Raw genomic sequence first — 19,742 nt, 5'->3', positions numbered from 1 at the left:
AAGAAAGCATGTGCAGGACCTGCCCTGTGAGGCAAAGCTCACTTCCCAGTGGAGAGTGGAGGTGTGTGGTCTGATCCCTTGAAGAGTTCCTGGTTCAAGGCCTGAAAAGAACTGAAGGTAAGGAAGGGGTGAGAAAGAGGGAAAGGGAAGTAGCAGCTGTGTATCTATTAAAATAATTAACAGCTAACGCTATTAAAATAATTCAGGGGAGGGCTTCCCTGGTGGCGCAGTGGTTGAGAGTCTGCCTGCCCGATGAAGGGGACACGGGTTCGTGCCCCGGTCCGAGAAGATCCCACATGCCGCGAAGCGGCTGGGGCCATGAGCCATGGCCGCTGAGCCTGCGCGTCCGGAGCCTGTGCTCCGCAACGGGAGAGGCCACAACAGTGAGAGGCCCGCGTACTGCAAAAAAAAAAAAAAAATTCATGGGAGACTTGAATTTAGAATTGGTAGAGGTGGAGGTGGGGATGGTGGTGATATTCTGATGGTTGAACTAGCAGATGTGAAATGGGAAGTGAAAGAAAGTGAGGGGTTAATCATGATTATCAGCTGTTTGCCAAAAGAAAACCTGTAAGGAGTCTGTGGGACTGTGGAGTGAAGCAAATTGGGGCAGAGAAAGATCCCTTCTGTTGAGTAGACAACACAATTGAATATGACTCAAAAGTTTGAAGGAGAAGATTCAGGAACACAAACAAATTGGTATGTAAATCTCTGAGACCAAAAAAACCCCAAATGCATTAATTGCTTATACAACAAGATGAAATCATTTTCATTTTCTATTTACTCACTCAAATATTGTCCGAATTTAAGAAATGCTAAGGGTTTATCCATTTTGAACTTTTCCATTTAAAGAAAAAAATAATATTCTCACAGACATATTCATCAAGAATAAGATGACCAGAACTTGAGGAAAGTAAAAATAATAATAATGTGTTGTGAATTTTATGCAAGTGAACTTTCTCGAGATGCTTTTGACTATTAATTTCTCTTCCTATTTTCTCTGCCCTTAGATGTGTTTCATGAACCACTGCTGAGAATGAGCTTAATGAGTAGTTTATTGGAGTTGAAAGTCACAAGAAAAACATACGAGGAGAAAATAAGATTTATGAATATGTACATCATTGCACTCTAGATTATTTCACTTATTAGTCAATACAATCTATTATAATTATAAGCTATAATAATAACTAAGGAAATTTAGATTCAAAGAGGTCATGTAAAATGTTTTAAGGTCTTGTCTTAGTTTGCTAGGGCTGCCATCACAAAATACCACAGACTAAGCTGTTTAAAAGACAGAACTTTATTTTCTCATATTCTGGAGGCTGAAGTACAAGATGGAGTTGGTTTCTCCTGAGCCCTCTGTCCTTGGCTTGGAGAGGGCTGCCTTCTCACTGGGTTCTCTTATGGCTTCTTCTCTGTGCAGATACATCCCTAGTGACTCTTCCTCTTCTTATAAGGACACCAGTCACATTGCATTAGGGCCCACCCATATAACCTCAGTGAATCTTAATTTTCTCTTTAAAGGCCCTATCAAGAAATACAGTCACATTGTAAGTTATTAGGAATTAAGACTTCAACAAAAAAATTTAGGAGGGCAATATTAAGTTCATAACACTCACATGGCTATTAAAAAAATAAAACTGGGATTTTCATACTCTCAGACTCCAAAATACACCCTCTTTCCAATATACCGTGCACTGTTTGACATTAGACTTAGGCCTGAGACTAAAGATAGAGGTAGGAACACAGAGCTGATAGGGAGCAGAGATCATTCGAAGAGGCTTATGTAGTGGAGATATATAAATTTTGATACTTCAATTATTGCTCACTCTGCCTTGAGTCAAATTACCTGTATGCCATTTGGAGTTTTTTTGTTTATTTTTTAATTAAGTAATTAATTTTTATTGAAGTATAGTTGATTTACAATGTTGTGTTAGGTATACAGCAAAGTGATTCAGTTATACATACATATATACCTATTTATTTTTTCAGATTCTTTTCCCTTATAAGTTATTAAAAAATATTGAGTATAGTTCCCTGTGGTATATAGTAGGACCTTGTTAGTTGTATACTTTACATATGGTAGTGTGTATATTTTAATCCCCAGCTCCTAATTTATTCCCCCCCTCTTTCCCCTTTGGTAACCATAAGTTTGTTTTCCATGTCTGTGGGTCTGTTTCTGTTTCATATATAAGTTCATTTGTATCTTCTTTTTTTTGATTCCACATATAAGCAATATCTTATAATATTTGTCTTTCTCTGTCTGGCTTCACTTAGTATGACAATCTCTAGGTCCATCCATGTTGCTCCAAAATACAGCTGGATTAACATCTCAGCAATGCTATTTGTTAATCGCTTACCAAAGGTAGACTCCTTAATGACTTTTAATTTACAGTTCTTCATCTCTGTTTTAATATTAAGTTATATGAAAGTATGAAAGAGCATGTAATAGATTTTCCTATCTCTTTAAACTTGTTTTTTTAAAGACTTGAAATTACCACTGTAATGTTCAAAGGAGCAGTTTTACAGGGTTCACCACTGTAAAGATTTATATAACCTCATTTTTCTTCAAATTAAAAAAATAACATTGATTTAATGGCAAGAATGCAATTTCATTTTTTATTATCTATAAAATTACAACCACGTGTGGTAAAAAAAAATCTCTCTGGGTCTCTTACATATTTTCTGGCCTTGAGGGTAGAGGCAGTGACTTCTAATTTTCCAGATTATCTTTTCAAAGACTCACCATTCATTCTAAGAACTGAACATGACTCTTACCTTGATATCACTTGCATGACTCTGGTGACCTTTCCTCTTTTCTGATCCCCTCAGAGGTAACCACTATCTTCAGTTTTCCATTTAAAATTTGTTTGCTATGAATTTAAGCTTTACCAAATAAATTGAGAGAATTTATGTTTTTCTTTTCTGTTTTTCTTGACATATATCCTAGTGTTAAATGTGCAAGAACAGTTGGGCAAACAACTAATAACAATGTCTGCATCATAGTGTAATATTTTCAGTTTTTAAAAATTCGATTGTGCCAAATTATTTTCTTAATCTCTTGGACCACCATATACACCCAACAGAACACTGATGTGTGTAACAGTTGCTCTACTTCCCTGCCATCTCTTAGTGATATCTCTCTGTGCTTTCAATTTGTATGTTCCTTATCATTAGTGACACTAATCACTTTTTCATATGGTAATGATTCTTTAAATATTTTCCCCTAAATCCCTGATTAAGTTTTCCCCATATTTTTCTATTTTTAATTAAAAAAAATTTTATTGGAGTATAGTTGCTTTACACTGTTGTGTTAGTTTCTGCTGTACAGCAAAGTGAATCAGCTATACCTATACATATATCCCCTCTGTTTTGGATTTCCTTCCCATTTAGGTCACCACAGAGAACTGAGTAGAGTTCCCTGTGCTATACAGTAGATTCTCATTAGTTATCTATTTTATACATAGTATCAATAGTATATGTATGTCAATCCCAATCTCCCAATTCATCTCACTCCCTGCTTCCCTCTTGGTATCCATACATTTGTTCTCTATGTCTGTGTTTCTATTTCTCCTTTGCAAATAAGATCATCTATATCATTTTTTTAGATTCCACATACATGTGTTAGTATACGATATTTGTTTTTCTCTTTCTGACTTACTTCACTCTGTATGACACACTCTAGGTCCATCCACGTCTCTACAAATGACACATTTTCGTTCCTTTTTATTGCTGAGTAATATTCCATTGTATATATGTACCACTTCTTCTTCATCCATTCCTCTGTTGATGGACACTTAGGTTGCTTCCATGTCCTGGCTATTGTAAATAGTGCTGCAATGAACATTGGGGTGCATGCATCTTTTAGAATTATGGTTTTCTCTGGGTATATGCCTAGTGGGATTGTTGGGTCATATAATAGTTCCATTTTTAGTTTTTTAGGAACCTCCATACTGTTCTCCATAGTGGCTGTATCAATTTACATTCCCACCAACAGTGCAAAAAGGATCCCTTTTCTCCACACCCTCTCCAGTATTTATTGTTTGTAGATTTTTGATGATGGCCATTCTGACTGGTGTGAGGTGATACCTCATTGTAGTTTTGATTTGCATTTCTCTAATAATTAGTGATGTTGAACATCTTTTCATGTGTCTCTTGGTCATCTGTATGACTTTGTTGGACAAATGTCTATTTAGGTCTTCTGCCCATTTTTGGATTGGGTTGTTTGTTTTTTTGCTATTGAGCTGCATGAGATGTTTGTATATTTTAGAGATTCATGCCTTTTTCAGTTGCTTCATTTGCAGATATTTTCTCCCATTCTGAGTGTTGTCTTTTCATCTTGTTTATGGTTTCCTTTGCCATGCAAAAGCTTTTAAGTTTAATTAGGTCCCATTTGTTTATTTTTGTTTTTATTTCCATTACTCTAGCAGATGGGTCACAAAACATCTTGCTGTGATTTATGTCAAAGAGTGTTCTGCCTATGTTTTCCTCTAAGAGTTTTATATATATGGCCTTATATTTAGGTCTTTAATCCATTTTGAGTTTATTTTTGTGTATGGTGTTAGGGAGTGTTCTAATTTCATTCTTTTACATGTAGCTGTTCAGTTTTCTCAGCACTACTTATTGAAGAGCTGTCTTTTCTCCATTGTATATTCTGGCCTCTTTTGTCATAGATTAGCTGACCATAGGTACATGGGTTTATCTCTGGGCTTTCTATCCTGTTCCATTGATCTATATTTCTATTTCTGTGCCAGTACCATACTGTTCTGATTACTGTAGCTTTGTAGTAATCAGGCTACCTGAAGCCAGGGAGCCTGATTCCCCCAGCTCCATTTTTCTTTCTTAAGATTGCTTTGGCTATTCATGGTCTTTTGTGTTTCCATAAAAATTGTAAAATTTTTGTTTTAGTTCTGCAAAAAATGCCATTGGTAATTTGATAGAGATTGCATTGAATCTGTAGATTGCTTTGGATAGTATAGTCATTTTCACAATATTGATTCATCCATTCCAAGAACATGGTATATCTCTCCATTTGTTTGTGTCATCTTTGATTTCTTTCATCAGTGTCTTATAGTTTTCTGCATACAGGTCTTTTGCCTCCTTAGGTAGGTTTATTCCTAGGTATTTTATTCTTTTTGTTGCAGTGGTGATGGGATTGTTTCCTTAATTTCTCTTTCTAATCTTTCGTTGTTAGTGTATAGGAATGAAGAAATTTTTGTGTATTAATTTTGTTTCCTGCAGCTTTCCTAAATTCACTGATTAACTCTAGTAGTTTTCTGGTAGCACCTTTAGGATTCTCTCTGTACAGTATTTTCTAATTTAAAAAGGTTGTTTATATATACTGCTATATGTCTTTTGTTTTATATATGCCTTTGTCAGTTATGTGGTTTTCAAATACATTCTCCCACGTTAGGGTGTGTCTTCTTCTTTTATTATAGAATTTTTTATTGATAATAAATAAAAACTTTTCATTTAGTCAAATTTATCGTATCTGTTGTCTTTCTTTTTGATATGCATGTCTGTTATCATTTTTCCTTCATATCCAAAGATAGTAAATGTCCATATATTATTTCCTAAGGTATTTTTTCTTTTGAATATAAATTTTGTTTACCTAAGCTGACTGTATGTAATGTATAATTTGTTATATATAATCATATATAATCTACATTATATGTATCTTCTACATTATATATAATCTATGTTATATCATAATACATATATTCTATATTCTCTATATTATCCATCTATCATCTATCTACTTAACTACTTATCACCTATGTACATACATGATATGAACTGATACCGCAGCTTGATAGTTGTTGGGTTTTTTGGTTGTTTTTTTGTTGTTGGTCTATTTGTTTTGTTGTTTTGGGTTTTTTCTTGGTATTTGAAACAATTGCTACAGTAATTATTGTAAAATCCATATTTTCTCTGGTACCACATTAAATCTTAAATAAAATTTTGTACATGTTGAGTCTGTTTCTGGGCTTCCTATCTTCTTCCCTTGGTGTATTTGGTCATCTGTAGGCCGATGACACACTACCTTAATTGTTATTATTTATCTTAATTGCACATATCTAGTAAACATTTTCCTACATCTTGTTTCTCTCCTTTAATGCTTTGACTAAACTTCAACTTTTAGTGTCCCACATACATTTCAGAATAAGGTTAAGGATCTCATAAACCATGTATAAATTTTTATTGGAGTTACATTAAACTAGGACTGGATTTTAAGAAAATTTAAATCTTAATGCTATTCACTTTTCTAAACTGTGACTATAGATTATCTCTCCAATTATTTGGCTTGCTTCAGTGTCTTTTGACAAAATTTTAGAAAGCTTTTCATAAAGGTTCAGCACATTCTATTTACATTTAATGTTAGACATTCACATTAAGTATCATGAATAATGTATTTAACATGCTGTTTTCATTATAATAATAATTTTATGACTCTCTTGAAAGAATACTGAATTTCAAGTTAGTTTTCCCATATTTAATACCTTTCTCACTGAAGTCTCCTAAGAAGTTAATAAATAAAACATGAACTATCAAATATTAATAATAAGACTTTTGCTCCTGGCCATGATGGAGTAACCGGGAGTTGATTTACTTCTCATCTGAGATAATTTAAAAATGAAGAAAAACTTATGACTCAATGGTTTTGAAGACCTGATGTATCAAGCAATGAAGGACAGTGATAGCTGAGAAATGGGATGAGCCCTGTGATGGCCCAGCCCATGGCTCTGAGAGCTTCCAGAGGAGAAACCCAGATGGAACCTGATGAACTCCCTGAATTGAGAGATGGAGATGGGGGTCCAGGGAGCCCAACCTGGCTAGTTTCACATGGCAGAGAACTGAACCCAAAGAGCTGCACGGTGAGAGGGCACCAGAGATCTGCGTGGGGTCCACCTCCAGCTCTCATAATATTATGTCTATTATTCTTCAAAAACAAAGGAACTCATAGAAGGAGAGTTCAGATTTGTGGTTACCAGAGGTGGGTTGACGGGTGGAATTGGATGAAGGCAGTCAAAATATACAAACTTCCAGTTATAAGAAAAGTAAGTACCAAGGATGTAATATACAACACTGCTGTATGTTATACATGAAAGTTGTTAAAAGAGGAAATCCTAAACATTCTCATCACAAGGAAAAATTGTTTTTCCTTGATTTTTTATCTATATGAGATGATGGGTGTTCACTAAACTTATTGTGATAATCATTTCATGATGTATATAAGTCCAATCATTATGCTGTACACCTTAAAAATACTGCGCTGTATGTCATTTGTATCTCAATAGAACTGGAAGAATTAAAAAGAACCAAAAAACCCGAGTATTCATTCAAGCTGAAGAAAGAACCATCCCAAAGGTGAGTGAGAGGAGATGGTACTTGGAATTCACGTAAGGCTGCAAATACTGTCTATTCCCACCAGCCAGGCTGGAAAACCTCATAATGCATTTGGCTTTGGGTAGAGTACTCAGAAGAGTCTGGTTTCAGCAGTGGGGCATAAGTTTAGGTTTAGACCGAATCCTGTTATGGTTCTGCATAATCAATGTTAAAAGCAAGAACTGAAAGGATAAAACTGTTTCCAAGAAAACCAAATGCATTTCGAAAAAAAGTTCAATGGCATTTATGGGACACAGACATATACAGTCTGCAACATGGTGAAATTCACAGGGTCTGATAAAATAAAAACTGTTTTATATCTATAAAAGCTTAAGGAATTCATAACCAGCGAACTTGCACTTCATATAATGTTAAAAGAAATGGTTCGGTTGTAAAGTTAATGATAATATTAACTATGTGGGTAAATGCATACTAGTGTATCTTCATTAAAAATCCTTTAATAGGGCTTCCCTGGTGGCGCAGTGGTTGAGAATCTGCCTGCCGATGCAGGGGACACGTGTTCGTGCCCCGGTCCGGGAAGACACCACATGCCACGGAGTGGCTGGGCCCGTGAGCCATGGCCGCTGAGCCTGCGCGTCCGGAGCCTGTGCTCCGCAACGGGAGAGGCTACAACAGTGAGAGGCCTGCGTACTGCAAAAAAAAAAAAAAAAAAATCCTTTAATAAATATTAACTGTTTAAATAACAATGATAACAGTAAAATGTGAGGTTTCTAACCAAATTAGAACTAAAATGTGTGAAAGCAGTAACATCATGGCCAGAAAAGAAGCTCATTTTACTATATGTGAAGAAATGTAATATTACTTGAAGGCAAACATTTGTAAGTTAAATATGTATATTATATACATTAAAGCAACCACTAAAATAGCAAAACCCAAACTGAGAGCTAATAAGCAAAAAAAGAAGATAAATGGAATTGTGAAAAAAATACTAAATTATAAAGAAACCAGGGAAGGAGAAACAAGAAAGCAAAGAGCAAAGTGAACAAATAGAAAAATACAAAAATGAATGCATCCTATACGATTTCATTCGTACAGATTTCTAGAAAATACAAACTAATGTACAGTGACAGAAGGCAGACCACTGACGTCCTGGGGGTGGGAAGGGAAAGGAAGGGATGAGAATCACCAAGGAGCACAGGAAACTTTTGAGGATGTTGATATGGCCATAACTAGATTGTGATGTTGGTGTCTTATTTATATATGAACCACCTTGCCAGTAGTTATAATCACTTTCAGACTACATAGTTTGTATAAAGCACTAGAAAAGAAAATATAATGTATCAATCCTGAATGATAATTGATCAGAATTTCCCTTTATATAATTGTTAATTATGCAGTATATTTAAATTGCACTTTTTATTATTATAACATATCCTAGCTATTGAACAAATGCCATGTATTAATCAGCTTGCTATATGCTTTATATTCATTTCTTGTTCCAATGGCACACTTGCAAATAAAGAAGGGAATTTGTAGCTTATGGAGAGAGTTTACACTATCTTCATTTATTTATTACTTGGATTTCATATATTTTTATAAATTTAGTACTAGAGACATAATTTTTAGTAATTAAATAATCCTTTGATAAAAGGGGAATAAACTTAGGTTTATGTGGAATTGGTTACTACATGTACATGAGTTTAGATTAATTTTGTTAGCTCATTAAAAAAAGAAGTATAATAAGAAAGGCTTAAAGAATTTTGCTTTGTTTATAGTGCCAGGTAATGCAGTGTTCCACACACATCAGATATTCATGACTGCCTATGTTTTATCTCACTCTCTTTAGTGTGTGTCTTATATTCTGGTGATATTAAAATATCTGCTTGAGATCCAGCCATCAGTTTCACATCCCAGGCAGCTGAAACAAGGAAAGGAAAGAAAGATACCTGCCTTTAAGGAGCAGTAGCACATAACCTATTTTATCTCATTGGTCAGAATATACCCACAGGGTAAAATGGGAGACGGGAAAATGAAGTGTTGTTTCTGGGCATTTTACTGCCTTCCATGAGATTAGGATCTATTACTAAGAACAGGAAAATTAATATGTACAGCTGCTGGTCTCTATCTCATTACACAGTTAAAGCTGTTTTTTTCTAGATAACATCAAAAGCAAGTTATAATTTTTAGACCTGAGGCAAAGGTTATTAATTGGGATTTTTAAATGTTATTTTATTGTGGTAATAACTCTTAATATGAGGTCTGCCCTCCTAAAACATTTTTAAGTCTGTCATACATTACTGTTGACTATAGGAACAATGCTGTAAGCAGATCTCTAGAGCTTAAAGATTTTAACGGCAAAGATAGAGCAGACCTGCAGATGAAAGGTTCCCAGGTTTTAAATAGAAGACAAAAGTCACAGGTTCAAACTTAAGGGACATGGAAGATAATTTTAACTGTATCATTTTAATGTTATTACTATTAGCATTAAGCACGTCCTTAGTTTGCATTATGTTAATTGGTTTGCTGTTCTATAGATATTTATTTTCTTTCTAAAGCAATTTTAAAAGCAGTCGATGAAAATTTAATTTTTCTATTGGCTCAAGAATTTTCAAAGCCTTGGTGTAGGATTGGAACCTTGTGTGTTTGTGCAGGGTGGAAATCATTTCTCATTCATCCTGACGTATCCAGAATATAAGTGCCTAAGAGTGCCTGGTCCATAAATTAGGTGGCCATTAAATTCAAGTTGAAGAGAAGATGTTAAAAAAAAGTGGTTCTATCAAACACGCAGGCATACACATGCACGCACTTTCATTTTTTCTGAGAAAAGTGGAGACTATAAAAGTGACGAGTGTAGGAAGGATAGAAAGGACAGTCACAGTGGTGCTGCTGTCTTTTTTTTGTACATATAAAAATTGCATATGTTTAAGGTGTACAGCTTGATGTTTTGATATACGTACACATTGTGAAAAGATCATCACAGTCAAGCTAAATAACATGTCTATCATCTCTACATAGTTACTTTTTTAGTGTGTGTGTGCATGTGTGTGTGTGTGTGTGGAAAAGATTTAAGATCCTCTTAGCAAATTCCAAATTTACAATTCAGTATGAACTATGGTCAGTGTAAGGTAAGTTAGATCCCCAGAACTCATTCATCATGCATAACTGAAACTTTGTACCTGAGACCAGCATCTCCCCATTTCCCCCTGGCAACCACCATTCTGCTTTCGGCTTCCTCAAGTCTCTTTTAGATTCCACATGTAAGTGAGCTCATGCAGTATTTATCTTCCGGGGTCTGGCTTACTTCACTTAGCACAGTGCCCTCCGGGTTCATCCATGTTGTTTCACATGACAGGATTTCCTTCCTTCTAAGCCAGAATAATGGGGTGCAGATACACCTTTGAGATCCACCTTTACTTTCCTTTGGATATACAGTTGACCTTGAATCATGCAGGCCTTAGGGACACCCTCCCTCCCTCCAGTGGAAAATCCACATGAAATTTATAGTCGGCAACTCCTTATAGGTGGTTCGTTTTCCCCCTCTCCAGGTCGGGCATCTGAGGAGTCAACCGGCTACAGACCTGGTAGCCTTGGAGTATTTACTAGTGAAAAAATAATCTGTGTATAAGTTCAAACTTATGTTGTTCAGGGGTCAACTGTATACCCAGAAGTGGGATTGCTGACTCATATGGTAGTTCTGTTTTTAATTTAGTGATGTCAAAATCTGAAAACTGACAGGACTTCAGGTATCTTCCTTTGCTGGGTCTTCACAGCTAAGTCACCATACTCACCCACCCCAGGCACATGGCTTTAGTGCCAACATTTGTAGCAGGTCACAATGAGAAGAAGCTTGCTGACCACACTGTCTATCCTCAGCCTCAGCATCTAGCATTCGGTAGTCTGGGGACATCTCAATGTTGTGATCTTTTTTGTTTTGTTTTCCAACTGGTATGCACCTTGCACTTATATCGTAAAATAAAATGATTGTCTTACAATCTTCGCTTCTGTTTCATAATGTAGAAACTTAAAGCTAATTCTTTAAAGACATTAAACAGTACTTTCAAGAGTACAATGTTGAGCAACACTTGAATTTAGGGGAGATATTTTCCTCTTCATTTTTTTCTTGTAGAATGTAGGAAATGAATACCTCCACATTGATGAGTTCAATTAATAAAATGTGTGATTTTTCCCTTCCAACCTCAAAGCTACCCACGTTTCAAAAGCAAAGCATCCACCAGTCAAAACAACTTAACACTATTAATCAATTTTTAATCAGTAATTCCTCATATTGAAAGATAAATATTGAAACAGTAGATAAAAACTAAGTAGGGTGGAGTATAAATCAGGCAACATTCAAAGTGAGATTGCCAGTCTAGTTCATTTGAACGAAATGACAAAAATGGAATGCTGCATGTCGAATAACCTATCACAGGAATATTCTATCGCAAGCTTCTGCTCAGACTTGGGAAACTATAGATATTATCATGTGTCCTGGTCGAAAAGATAAGGCACGCTCAAACTGGTTAATCTGAGGAAAGATTATTGAGGAGATATTTACAAAGGTTCGGAAAGTGTATAAGAGTAGTTGGGTGCCCCAGAGAGAGTCGCAGTGAGGTGAGGATTCTGCTCAGACTGAAAGTAGGGCAACAGGAGACAGATGTGGAGGAAGAGAGGCAACTGACAGAGCTGTGGTCTTTGCTTGAAGGGTCCTGTCTGCTCACGGCCACCCCATTTGTGGGAAGCAGGGATGCATAGCAAGAGCGCCTTCTTCTGCTCTCTTCAACACCTTCTGGGAATCCTAACTTTCCAAACGCAAACAGAAAGTCAGACGGTAAGTCCGAATTTTACTTTTTTAAATTGAGATAAAATTTGCATGTAATAAATAAAGGTTGGGGGCTTCCCTGGTGGCGCAGTGGTTGAGAGTCCGCCTGCCGATGCAGGGCACATGGGTTCGTGCCCCAGTCCGGGAAGATCCCACATGTCGCGGAGCGGCTGGGCCCGTGAGCCATGGCCGCTGAGCTTGCGCGTCCAGAGCCTGTGCTCCGCAACGGGAGAGGCCACAACAGTGAGAGGCCCACGTACCGCAAAATAAATAAATAAATAAAGGTTGGCATCTATAAGATAAGCTTTACATATTTATATTGGGTTGGCCAAAAAGTTTGCTTGGGTTTTTCCATAAGATGCTATGGAAAAACCCGAACTAACTTTTTGACCAACCCAATAAATCAGGGTGAACGTGGCTCAAGTCAAAATATGAACTTTCCCAGCACAGTGTCAGGCTTCCTCATGGTCCGCAATTAAAACATCACTGTGGGATAACACCTGTCTGAACTCTATCACCATAAGTTGGGTTCGCCTCTTTTTGAACTTCATGTAAGAGGAATTAGGCAGTATGTATTCTTTGGTGACTGGCATTCTTTGCTTACCACTGTTTTCCTCTGGTTGCACTTAATAGTAGTGTGTTAACTGAAATAACTATGTAGAATTCCCTGTATGTGTGTGTATCTATATATCTGCATACAGGTATATGTATATATATATATGTATAATACATATCTTTGTATCAAACATCATGTTGATAAACATTTAGGTTGTATCATGTGGCTCTGGCTGTAATGAACCTACTCCTAAGTACATTTTTACATGCCTTTTGGTGAATAGACACGTTCATTCTAGTGCACCTGACACCAAAAATATGGTTAAGCATTGGGATAGACATATGTTCAGATACTGCCAAACCGTTTTCCAAAATGTATGTGGTAATTTTTACTTCCACCAGTGGTGTATGAACATTCCGGATACTCAAAAACCTTCGAGGTACTTGCCATTGTCTTTTTAAATTTGGATGTTCTGGTTGGTGTGCGCAGTGACATTTCACTGCATTTCGTTTGCATTTATCTGATGACTGATGAGATGGAGCACATTTTCATGTGTTTATGCGCCATTTGTGTATCCTTTTCTCTAAAATGCCTGTTTATGTTTCTATGTTTAGTTTTTTTGTCCCCACCTTCCCCCTCTTTCTTTTGGATGATGTATATGGCATTCAGGATTCTCCAGAGAGACAGAACACACACACACACACACACGCGCGCGCGCACGTGCACATTAAGAGATTTATGTTAAGGAGCTGGCTCGTGTGATTGTAAGGCTGTAGGACAGTCTGGCAGGCTGGAAACTTAGGCAGGATTTCTATGTTACAGTCTTGAGACAGAACTCCTTTTTCTCTAGGAAATCTTCATTTATGCTTTTTAGGCCTTCGACTGATTTGCTGAGGCCCACCCATATTATCAAGAGTAATCTCCTTTACGTAACATGAAGTGTTTTGAGACGTTCAGCTCTGTCCTTGGGGATGTCCCAGAAGATAGCTGTCCACCATTGAATGGTACCTGGATGTCATGCAGAACCGCCTGTAGACCAGTCAACAGTAAGGAACCCCCCCCATGTAACCAGAGGTGCAGGCTGGCAGAGAGGAGGCAGTATAGCAAGAGTCAGGGCTGTTCTCAGGTAACTTGCTTGTGCCTTCAGAGCCTGCTTGAACCTGACCTTGTATCTTCCACTTCCATGTGCTGATGGATGCTGCTGTGATCCTGAACTTTATGTCTTCATGTATCCAACAATAACTGGTTTATGTTGGGAAGCTCAGGTTGTGTGGTAACTTGGTGGCCCATGGTTAAGCATACTGAATCTCTCCTACGAAATCTGTATTTGAGAGGGGTCTCCAGGAAAACAGGGCTCTACAGAGAAACTGGCTCCCATGTCTGCAGAGGTTGACAAGTTTGAGATTTGTAGGGTATTATCAGCATGTAATAGGGGACATGTATTCTGTTTCAAGTTAATCCCTAAAGGGACATTGCCTATAAGCTTAAATTATACGTTACAGACCCTCTCTGGGAACCCTGCCTCCCAGGAAATGGCATGAAGCTCAAATACCTGTGTTTGGCTCCCTGGAAACACCCTGACCAGGCCCACCTGTGAATGGCTGCAGGAAGGAAGAAATTAACACATCCCCTCTGGAGGGTGCCGGGAACCAGGAAATGTTTGACTTTGCCCCTTACCTTTAAGTATAAAAGAAGCCTGAATTCTAACTCAGGCAAGTTAGTTCTTTAGGACACTAGTCCACCATCTTCTTGGTCTGCCAGCTATAAATAAAGTCGCTATTTCTTGCCCCAACAGCTTGTCTCTCGATTTACTGGCCTGTCGTGTGGTGAGCTCTATGAGCTTGGACTCGGTAACAAGCAGACTGGAAGCTCCAGCAGGAGTTGATGCTGTAATGTTGAGGGAGAATTTCTTATTTTCAGGGGAATCTCATTTTTTGCTCTAAGCCCCTTCAAGTGATTGGATGAGGCCCGCCACATTATTGAGGGTAGTCTTTACTTAAAATAAACTGATTGTATATGTTAACCATATCTACAAAACACCTTTACGGCAACACCTAAGTTTGTGTTAGAATAAATAACTGAGAACTATAGCCTAGCCAAGTTAATACATAAAAAGAACCATCAAATTCAGGCATTATATTTTTAACTAGGAGACATTCTCTATAAATGTGTATATTGGTCTTTTATCCTAATTGATGCATTGCAACTATGTTCTACCAATGTCAAGTATTCTTTTAATTTCTATATAGTACTATTTTTAGAGCTATGTAAAAATATTTTTTCTACAGAAAGCTCATTATGATATTCTCCAATTTCTTCATATACAAACTTTATTTTTATCCCTTCACATTTGAGCCTGTGATTCATGTCAAATATATATTGTAAACACCATTCTTTCCTCACTGAGTTTCAGTGCTTCCTCGTCATAAGTCAGGTGACTGTATAGATGTTCATCAGTTTCTTACTTCTTTTTCTCATAGATCTGTTTTTTTATACTTGGGCCAATACCACACTGTGTTAACATAGCTTTAAAATAATTCATAAGAAATTTATTTGTATGACTTTAAAACAGGTATGTAACCCACATACTTAATTCAATTTTGAGATTTTTTTTTCCCCCGAGGCAATCCTCATAGTAATTCCTTTATCAGTCAGTGACCTGCCAAGGTGTATATGGCAGAATGAAACTAGGGAATTCGTGGGGCATTTAACTACGTAGACATGGCTGGCAGAGTATAGGGAAGCTTCAAGAATGAATGCAGTATTTATTCTGGGACTATTCACAGTAGGATTTTATTTTTCTTCTTTACCATTTTTTCAGCCTGAAGGGGCGAAAGTTGGAAGCAATTATTGGAACGTAGAGAAAAAGAAAGTTCTATAAAGATGGTTGCTTAACAAGAGCCGTGATTAGCAGGAGCCATGATGCGATGTAGCCATGGTGACATCGCAGGTTAGAAGCAGGGGGATAAATATCTCAAACTCACCCTCCTCTCTCATCTCCTGTGAGTGCCTTTCACTGAAGAAAACGTAACAAGAAAGCCTAAAAGCAAGGCCACTTACACAGTCTTTGAAGGGTTGTTTGGGGAGCCCGAACAGGTTCATCAAGGGTGGAGAGATGAAGCTGTTGGAGAAGATGTGAAGTATCCAGCACTAACATGACATGAGGTGTGCAATGGTTTCTCCTCAAAACCAAAGTAAGAATAATGTCAGACAGGGAAGCATCATACCTTTGACCTAAGTCCAAACTTCCCTTAAGCTTTAGTTTGAAACCTTGGTAATTCTAGTAACTGATCATGAATATTTTGAGTTTTATTATGACAAATGGGCTTGTTTAATATATGCACATAGATGTTTGATATGAGGAATCACTGTTTTCTTCATTTATGACTGCAGGGGGCAAAATATATCAATTGTAAAAGCAATTATCTATATTAATCCCCTGTATGCATAATTTCCATGAACAATACATAAAATGTTTATACTTTATTCTTCTCATATTATATTTGTCCTGAATATTTTTACTGTTATGTGATTTTCTCTCTCTTGCATCTAACAAAAATAGAATTTGCATTTTATATATCTTCATTGTTTGTATTTTATTTTTCTAGTACTTTATATCTGTTACATTTTACAAAATTATTTTTCCATCCCTGGGAAGGGTGACTGATCCTTCACCACAGAGAGTTTGGGAAGTACTGAGCTTGGTGAAAATTTCAGAAGTCAACTAGAATATTTTTTTATACATAGTAAGGGATTTGGAGGGGTGTAATTGCGTAGAAAGTTAACCAGTGACCTAATCAACATTTGACTAACAAAAGAAAGGAAAAACAAAGTATGAAGCCCAGGTTTTGAGTTGCTGTAGTTGAGTGAATAGTGGGACAACTCAATTTTGCTGGGAAATTCAGGAGAAGATGCAAGTTTGGAAAAAGGATGAGGAGCTAGCAAGACAGTTAAGCAATTTAAATTAAATGTTTGATAGATCTGCCTTATATTTACATTATAGTTAAAATTTTCAGAGATAACTGAAAAATCATGGCATCCTTTCCTCCCCTGAGTTTGTATGACATGAGCTCATAAAATGTCACTTAGCCTCAGGTGTTTCACAGTTATTAATAGAATATTTCTTTCTGTTTGTGTACTCTACTTGCTCCCACTCCACTTCCTCCCAGCCATCCCGTGTGTACTTTTAAAGATTTAGCCTGAAGATAAATTTGAATGGCATTACATTTAAAATCATTATTATCCTGAGATACCAAAGGCTTTGTTTGAGGATCAAAATTTGTTTTATGAGGATAGATTCCTACCAAGATGACAGTCAGTTTGCAATGTGTACTCATGTGTCTGAACTCCAGGAGTGAAGTTTATCTCCAGTGTGATACTTGATGCATTGTGTGTATTTCAAATTATCTTTATTTCTCAGCTGTACTTGGAGTGGTGAATACTCAGCAAATGAACAGGCAAATGAACATAGCTATTACCATATTTAAGAAATGAAACATGTTATGCTACCAGGTTTTACATGGCTATTTCTGACACCTTTGGCTAAGTAAATCATATAATATCTTCTTGTTCATTTATTAAATGTTCATGACAGCTTATTATTGTCATCTGTCACTGTTCAGATATTGATTTTGCATTTATTTCTGTAATTATTTCATATGTGTTTTTCTTCCCACCACACTGTATATCCCTGCCTTTATTCCTTTTATTAACTAGCATACTGCCTGTTAAAGATTAGGGGCTAAGTAAATATTTATTATATGAGTAAGTGAATGATGGACTTTATGAAACGTATGGCCTGATGTTCAGAACAGTATGCTTATTAATTACCGAGTTCCATTTGCTTGTTTGTTGGTATCCATCTGCCTAGGAATACTAGAAAAAAAGATTTGAAGTGCTGGTTGTTCTACCTTTAGGCACTGCTACTCAGTGATTCTGTTATTAATGGAAAATTCATTTTCTTCCTATGCAAAGATGAGGTAACTAGCCCAGTCTTAGAAGAAAACACACTTTGAATTGCTTTTTTTTTTTCTTTCCAAAGTGATGTGAAATATGGCAGAGAAGTTTTTCTCACTGAGAAAGTCTCTTAACTATACCCTCCCAATGATTCCAGTAACTCTCTAACTCCAGGTCTCTAAAATAATCTTCCCTGAAAGGCATGTTCAATGTCACTTGTATTTACTAATCTACAGACATCTGCTTTCTAGCAAACATTTTGTATTTTAGAGAACAGTGAGGTTTATCACCGTGATTTGTTTTCCTCCCTATGAAACTGATCAAAAGCGTTATTTTTATTCAAAATGTTATAAATAATTTTGTACAATACTCATTGTTTTCACACATTCATGAAAAATTATATTTGAGAGCATTTTACAATTCTGGAAGACAGGAGCTCTGTTTACATTTTTTTTTATAAATGAGGTTTGAGAAATATTTATTCATCCATAAACATCATTGACTACCCAGCAGGGGCTACACCTTCAGTTTGCAAATTTGAAAAATACATACCCTTTGCTCTCAAGCAGGTAAAAGGCAGTAATATCAAAAAGAGAAATGTGCATTTTTCATAAACATCTGTAAATGGATAAAATGTGTACTAAAATTGCAAAAGTGATCCTTAATATTTAGAATTTTAAAAATCAGCTGGGGAGCTTATATCACAAAAGACAAGCATAAAGGAAAATAAATAAATATGATAGGGTATAATTTAAAATTACATAATGCAGTATTGACTTAGCATGATTCATAATAGTCTATTCATATTAAAATTTTCCATAAAGTATATATGAATTTAACATTTACAGTGAAAACCCATGGCGATTCAATTTATTTATTCAACATTTTATATTAGAAAAATACAAAAGATTGAAATACTGATTTAAGAAAATATAATCTTGGTAAGGATTATGAAGAATAAATAATATCCTAATAAAAAATGAAAACAAACACATGGCACATCATGTGTCAGTATTAGAAATGATGTTACTAAAACGCAGATCTAGTTGTTGAAAAAACATATTTCCCATTTCTTAATTTAAACATGCAAGACGTAGGCATTGTCACTAAGTCCATTAAAATAGTTTAGTTCCTCAACTGGGATTTATATTCCACTATATATTAGTTATGATCATGGAAAACATATTTTCTAATACCATATTTTTAAAAGCATAGGGCTCTTTACAACAAATGTGATGGTAAGTCAAAAATTTTGCTGAATGCTCCAACATGCTGCTCTTAAATTTGCCTTTCAACACATCCTGGAAATAGTTCAACCTTGCTATCAATTTCCCGAGATGCTATCTCCCTTCCTTCCCGTTCCCATCACAGAGCAATTGCACAGATCTAAGGGAATATTAATATTGATGTAAGTAGGAAAAGAATTTTGATAAAAGAAATCATAAATTAATGTATTCTACTTATTTGTTCTCCCACCCCAAATTATGTTTCCTTCAATGCTCAGCTTCTAATGTACTTATTGTGCGTGGCCAAGGGGATTGCAGAAATAAAATGTGATGGCTTTAAAGGACTAAGCTTAGAAAACACAAATCATAATTTTTCCTCTATTTAAAGGCAATTCTGTTAATTTTAAAGGCCTAGATAAGAGGTTGGACTGAAAAAAAGATAATCATAGGAGAAATTATGCCACATTCTAACCCAGAAGAAGATGGGAAAACGGGGGTGGGGGGTGAAAAAGTATAGACATTCAACTTCTTAATCTTAGATTATTAATTAATAAAGCTATAAAGTCTAAAGTGGAAGGGACAAGACCTAGAGGGCTAGAATATTCATTAAAATAGTAAGGTTAACCCATAAAAAATATAAATGTAATAAAACACATAACATGCATGTCTGGAGGAGGAGATGGCAAAATTTATGTGTATATAATTTATGTTAGTATATATGTATATATAAATATTTATACATATGCAAACATATTTAGATATATCTTTATTTACATATACAAACATATGCATATCATTCAAATATTGAATTTTTTGAATGTGCCATTCAGAATTTTTATGA

Source organism: Grampus griseus, assembly GCF_964374135.1.
Source record: "Grampus griseus genome assembly, chromosome: 1".
NCBI lineage: Eukaryota > Metazoa > Chordata > Mammalia > Artiodactyla > Delphinidae > Grampus > Grampus griseus.
Note: the sequence above shows the minus strand (reverse complement) of the source record.